At 55.4% G+C, this 6988-nt stretch overlaps 1 non-coding gene across 1 annotated transcript; it reads left to right on the forward strand.

Annotated features, from left to right (window-relative positions):
- The first annotated feature begins 6322 nt into the window (after positions 1-6322).
- trnav-uac (transfer RNA valine (anticodon UAC)) lies at positions 6323-6395 on the forward strand. Its single transcript has one exon. It is a non-coding gene; the product is annotated as a tRNA-Val (tRNA).
- Positions 6396-6988: the final 593 nt, after the last annotated feature.

Here is a 6988-nt window from a genome sequence, read left to right on the forward strand (position 1 = left end):
CCCTCTTGATGTCCACACTCGTTTTCCTTGGTTCATGAGGCTGGTGATGTCAGTGCATGCAGGTCAGCACGAGCAGCAGTCGGTTTTGTGAAAGAAATGGCTTTTGTGGAATGGGGAGTTTTTTCCCAGCATCCATAGTGGCAGAGAAACCGCTCTATCCCTGGGGTTGAATGCCGCCCATGTGCATTTGGGTTCAATGCTGAAAGTGACGGGCCTGAGAGAACAATTGCAGACCGCCCTCCTCTGCGCTCTGCCCCTGGAGGGCTAATAACGTTAGCCAGTCATTGTATTTAATTTCAAACAGAAAACACCTATCATTTCAAAAGTAATTCACTGTTTTTGACTGGAGAGTTTTTTCCATCAATAGTGAGAGGAATGACTAACTGAACCCTGGTAGCTGCCTCATAGTGCTGAAGATACCTGATATGCCTGGTCTTACTGATTTCTGCTGAGTCTCATAACGTTACAGAAAATATCACTGCATAAAAATACGAATTAGCTGTGCATTTTTTGCAGTTTAAAGACATAACCTTGTGTTATAACTTATCATTTCTGTACTATATTACAAACAAAACTGTGTACAAGTCAACGATTTCATTGCAAGACCATCCCAAAGTAAGCAAACACTGATTTTAGAACGTATACCTTGTTTAGTGGGGTAAGGAGGAGGAGGAGGAAGAGGTTATTGTTGAGTTCACCTCACAAATCTGAGTTAAATTCACTTCTGGAGCTTGGTAATTCTGATGCTGCATTTAGTGTTGTTAGCAACAGCCACATTGTGGTAACAACATCAGTTTGCATTTATATAGTACCTTTAACATAGTAAAACATTCCCCTAAGCTAGGAAGGACATCCACCAAGTTTTCACCCTCCTAAATCACTTTACGCCCACGCTGCGTGAGACGGATTGAGTTCGGTTGTGATGCCCTCTGTAGTCAAACAGCCACATTTGGGCGAGATCGCCGAGGGCTGCTGGGCAAGAGGGAGAGGATTTGGGATTTTCTTTGCAAACCAACATTTGAGACTAGTTAGGCTAGTTTATAACACTCCTCTGAGATATGAGCACAAAAATCTAGGCTGACAATCCAGTGCAGTACTGAGGAAGGGCTGCACTGTCGGAGGTGCCGTCTTTCGGATGAGACATTAAACCAAGCTCTCTCGGGTGGATGTAAAATATCCCATGGCACTATTTTGAAGAAGAGCAAGGGAGTGATCCCCAGTATCCTGGATCAATATTTATTCCTCAACCAACATCACAAAAAAAGATTGGTCATTATCACATTGCTGTGTGTGGGAGCTTGCTGTGCATAAATTGGCTGCCGCATTTCCTACATTACAACAGTGACTACACTTCAAAAGTACTTCATTGGCTGTAAAGAGCTTTTGGATGTCTTGAGGTCGTCAAAGATGCTATATAAATGCAAGTCTTTTATTTTTAAAAATGTCCCAAGGCACTGCACAGGAGCGATAGCAAAGAAAAATTTATACCGGACACAGTAAAAGGAGATCTCCAGAGAATCCAAGACTCACCAAAAGAAACGGTTTCTGTGGCACTTGTTTGAGGCCATGCTAATGATGGTAATAGAACCACTGCTGTTCGAGGTGGATTGGTGCCAGGTGGGAATTGAGAGTATCGGGTACTGAACTGCATGGGTGCAAAACCCACATACTAAGTATTTTACTCCCAGGTGGTCAGCTGCAGTGACTCAGACGATCAATTATTAATTCCAGGAGACTCCCAGACAATTCAGGAGGGTTGGCAACCCTAATGTTAAGGACATGGTTTATTGTGGGAAAAGAGGAGCTTGGGATTCCTCTTTACCTTTAGTAAAAAGAAGATATGACAACAGAGAGGGAGAGGCAACTGTGCTTGAGGTGGCAGTGTACATACCTTACTAATACTTAAAGATACAAACCTCACAGATATATTTGTAAAATTGCTTACTTACCACTTAACAAAATTTGCTTAAGATGCAACTAACTTTCTTTGTTTCTCTTTCCCCAAAGCTTCATATTCCCAGGTATTTGTCCTTGGTATAGAAACTACCCAGAGGTGTTTTCCCACTTTCAGGTGTCCAATGACCAGAACTCAACATTTGCCGCAGTATGGACCACGCGGATTAACTGGACCAGATTATCTATTAAAGCAATTTATAAACTTTGGCCCTGGCACAAACATCAATCTCATCCCTCGCCCCCATCATCCCAAGCAACACCGTTACCACAGAATTTTTATTATTTAAACCATATAATGTTGAAAAATATGTTGAAAAAGCTGAAATCTTTTTATTGCGGGGTTTTTCTGGCATTTGAGTTGCAAAGTTGTGATTTACAAATGATCTTCTTGGTTTCTGTACACTTTGGGTATTATATTTTCACAGTAACAAGGTGAATACTACAGCTCTTTGGTCTTGTCATCCACCAGAGGATGAACCACACTATATTTCACTCATCATCATAGGCAGACCCTCAGAATCGAGGAAGACTTGCTTCCACTCTTAGCATGAGTTCTTAGGTGGCTGAACAGTCCAATACGAGAACCACAGTCTCTGTCACAGGTGGGACAGATAGTCGTTGAGGGAAGGGGTGGGCAGGGAGCCTGGTTTACCGCACGCTCCTTCCGCTGCCTGCGCTTGATTTCTGCATGCTCTCGGCAATGATACTCGAGGAGCTCAGTGCCCTCCCGAATGCACTTCTTCCACTTAGGGCGGTCTATAGCCAGGGACTCCCAGTGGGGATGTCGTACTTTATCAGGGAGGCTTTGAGGGTGTCCTTGTAACGTTTCCTCTGCCTGTCTTTGGCTCGTTTGCCGTGGACGAGTTCCGAGTAGAGCACCTGCTTTGGGAATCTCGTGTCTGACATGCGAAATATGTGGCCTGCCCACTGGGGCTGATCAAGTGTGGTCAGTGCTTCGATGCTGCTGGGGATGTTGGTCTGGACTACAGCCACATCAATTACAGCACCTTATTCCTTCTAGTGCTGGTGTTATAGGCATTCTATTGTAGGTTTGCTCCCTTTCTTGACATTGAGTATCTGCGTGTACCCGGACCACCTCCTCCCCGCCACCCCCCCGGCCTCAGGGTTACCCACGACCCCTCTCTCTCTTGCCTCCTTTCTTGACATTGAGTGCCTGCGTGTACCCATCATTTCTCCGGGTTCTCCCCCATCTCTCGAGGTTACCCAGGACCTCCTCTCTCAGAGTTCCCCGGACCCTCATTTACCTGGGACCCTCTCGCTCTCTGCGTGACCCAGGAGCCCCTCTCTCAGGGTCACCAGGACCCCCTCTCTTAGGCTCAGGGTCACCAGGACCCCCCCTATCCCAGGGTCACCAGGACCATCTCTCTTAGGGTCACCAGGACCCCCTCTCTCAGGGTCACCAGGACCCCCTCTCTTAGGCTCAGGGTCACCAGGACCCCCCCTATCCCAGGGTCACCAGGACCCCCTCTCTTAGGCTCAGGGTCACCAGGAATCCCACTATCCCAGGGTCACCAGGACCCCCTCTCTTAGGCTCAGGGTCACTAGGACCCCCTCTCTCACAGGGTCACCAGGACCCCCCCTCTCTCAGGGTCTTAGGCTCAGGGTCACTAGGACGCCCCCTCTCTCAGGGTCACTAGGACCCCCCCTCTCTCTCAGGGTCACCAGGACCCCCTCTCTTAAGCTCAGGGTCACTAGGACCCCCCTCTCTTAGGGTCACTAGGACCCCCTCTCTCTCAGGGTCACTAGGACCCCCCTCTCTCAGGGTCACCAGGACCTCCTCTCTTAGGCTCAGGGTCACTAGGACCCCCTCTCTCTCAGGGTCACTAGGACCCCCCCTCTCTCAGGGTCACTAGGACCCCCTCTCTCTCAGGGTCACTAGGACCCCCCCTCTCTCTCAGGGTCACCAGGACCCCCTCTCTTAAGCTCAGGGTCACTAGGACCCCCCCTCTCTTAGGGTCACTAGGACCCTCTCTTAGGGTCACTAGGACCCCCCCTCTCTCAGGGTCACTAGGACCCCCCCTCTCTCTCAGGGTCACTAGGACCCCCTCTCTTAGGCTCAGGGTCACTAGGACCCCCTCTCTCTCAGGGTCACTAGGACCCCCCTCTCTCTCAGGGTCACTAGGATCCCCCCTCTCTCAGGGTCACCAGGACCCCCTCTCTTAAGCTCAGGGCCACTAGGACCCCCCCTCTCTCTCAGGGTCACTAGACCCCCTCTCTCTCAGGGTCACTAGGACCCCCTCTCTCTCAGGGTCACCAGGACCCCCTCTCTTAGGCTCAGGGTCACCAGGACCCCCTCTCTCTCAGGGTCACTAGGACCCCCTCTCTCTCAGGGTCACTAGGACCCCCCTCTCTCTCAGGGTCACCAGGACCCCCTCTCTTAGGCTCAGGGTCACTAGGACCCCCCTCTCTCTCAGGGTCACTAGGTCCCCCCTCTCTCAGGGTCACTAGGTCCCCCCTCTCTCAGGGTCACTAGGACGCCCTCTCTCTCAGGGTCACTAGGACCCCCCTCTCTCAGGGTCTCTAGGACCCCCTCTCTTAGGCTCAGGGTCACTAGGACCCCCCCTCTCTCAGGGTCACTAGGACCCCCTCTCTCTCAGGGTCACAAGGTCCCCCTCTCTCTCAGGGTCACTAGGACCCCCCTCTCTCACAGGGTCACCAGGACCCCCCCTCTCTCAGGGTCAACAGGACCCCCCTCTCTCAGGGTCACTAGGACCCCCATCTCTCAGGGTCACCAGGACCTCCTCTCTTAGGCTCAGGGTCACTAGGACCCCCTCTCTCTCAGGGTCACTAGGACCGCCCCTCTCTCAGGGTCACTAGGACCCCCCCTCTCTCTCAGGGTCACCAGGACCCCCTCTCTTAAGCTCAGGGTCACTAGGACCCCCCCTCTCTTAGGGTCACTAGGACCCTCTCTTAGGGTCACTAGGACCCCCTCTCTCTCAGGGTCACTAGGACCCCCTCTCTCTCAGGGTCATTAGGACCCCCTTTCTCTCAGGGTCATGAGGACCCCCCCTCTCTCAGGGTCACTAGGACCCCCTCTCTCTCAGGGTCACCAGGACCCCCTCTCTCTCAGGGTCACTAGGACCCCCTCTCTCTCAGGGTCACTAGGACCCCCCCTCTCTCAGGGTCACCAGGACCCTCCTCTCTCAGGGTCACTAGGACCCCCTCTCTCTCAGGGTCACTAGGACCCCCCTCTCTCTCAGGGTCACCAGGACCCCCTCTCTCAGGGTCACTAGGTCCCCCCTCTCTCAGGGTCACCAGGACCCCCCCCTCTCTCAGGGGTCACTAGGACCCCCATCTCTCAGGTCACCAGGACCTCCTCTCTTAGGCTCAGGGTCACTAGGACCCCCTCTCTCTCAGGGTCACTAGGACCCCCCCCCCTCTCAGGGTCACTAGGACCCCCTCTCTCTCAGGGTCACTAGGACCCCCCCCCTCTCTCTCAGGGTCACCAGGTCCCCCTCTCTTAAGCTCTGGGTCACTAGGACCCCCCCATCTCTTAGGGTCACATGGACCCTCTCTCAGGGTCACTAGGACCCCCTCTCTCTCAGGGTCACTAGGACCCCCCTCTCTTAGGCTCAGGGTCACGAGGACCCCCCCTCTCTCAGGGTCACTAGGACCCCCTCTCTTAGGCTCAGGGTCACTAGGATCCCCCCTCTCTCAGGGTCACCAGGACCCCCTCTCTTAAGCTCAGGGTCACTAGGACCCCCCCTCTCTCTCAGGGTCACCAGGGCCCCCTCTCTTAGGCTCAGGGTCACTAGGACCGCCTCTCTCTCAGGGTCACTAGGACCCCCCCTCTCTCAGGGTCACTAGGACCCCCTCTCTCTCAGGGTCACCAGGACCCCCTCTCTTAAGCTCAGGGTCACTAGGACCCCCCCTCTCTCAGGGTCACTAGGACCCCCTCTCTCTCAGGGTCACCAGGACCCCCTCTCTTAGGCTCAGGGTCACCAGGACCCCCTCTCTCTCAGGGTCACCAGGACCCTCCTCTCTCAGGGTCACTAGGACCCCCTCTCTCTCAGGGTCACTAGGACCCTCCTCTCTCAGGGTCACTAGGACCCCCTCTCTCTCAGGGTCACCAGGACCCCCTCTCTTAGGCTCAGGGTCACTTGGACCCCCCCCTCTCAGGGTCACTAGGACCCCCCCCCCCCCTGGGTCACTAGGACCCCCCCTCTCAGGGTCAGCAGGGGTCACCCCGCCCACACTGTAATTGCGGTGTAACCATCGCGCGGACTGTTCCCGCGCAGCCTCAGTGAGTGTTTGTGGGCCGTCAGTCAGTGCGCTGGCAGTGCGCGTGCGCCGGGTGCCGGGTGCAGTCAGCCTCCTGTAGCCGGGGCGGCGCGACTCTCCCGCCGGTTCCATAGTGTAGTGGTTATCACGTCTGCTTTACACGCAGAAGGTCCTGGGTTCGAGCCCCAGTGGAACCAGGTGCGTTTTGTCTTTTAAAAAACAAATAGGTTAAAATTCTCTTCATTGCGCCAATATTTTTAATATCAGAGAGTTCGTTAAACCTTTCCCCAGTAAATATATTGTCAATATTTCCCCCCGTGCACCCACCGCCCCGGGTTCGGGGGGAGGGGGGAGCCCGGCTCCGGGACTGGCGGCATTTCCCGGGGGCCTGGGGGGGGGGCCTGAGACTGGGGGGGGGGGGGGGGGAGGGTCTGGGGTCTGGGGCCTGGGGCCTGGGGGGGGGGGCTGAGACTGGGGGGGGGGGGGAGGGTCTGGGGTCTGGGGCCTGGGGCCTGGGGGGGGGGGCCTGAGACTGGGGGGGGGGGGGGAGGGTCTGGGGCCTGGGGGGGGGGGCCTGAGACTGGGGGGGGGGGGGGAGGGTCTGGGGTCTGGGGGGGGGGGCCTGAGACTGGGGGGGGGGGGGAGGGTCTGGGGTCTGGGGCCTGGGGCCTGGGGGGGGGGGCTGAGACTGGGGGGGGGGGGGAGGGTCTGGGGTCTGGGGCCTGGGGGGGGCCTGAGACTGGGGGGGGGGGGAGGGTCTGGGGTCTGGGGCCTGGGGCCTGGGGGGGGG

Source organism: Pristiophorus japonicus, chromosome 6 (assembly GCF_044704955.1).
Source record: "Pristiophorus japonicus isolate sPriJap1 chromosome 6, sPriJap1.hap1, whole genome shotgun sequence".
NCBI lineage: Eukaryota > Metazoa > Chordata > Chondrichthyes > Pristiophoridae > Pristiophorus > Pristiophorus japonicus.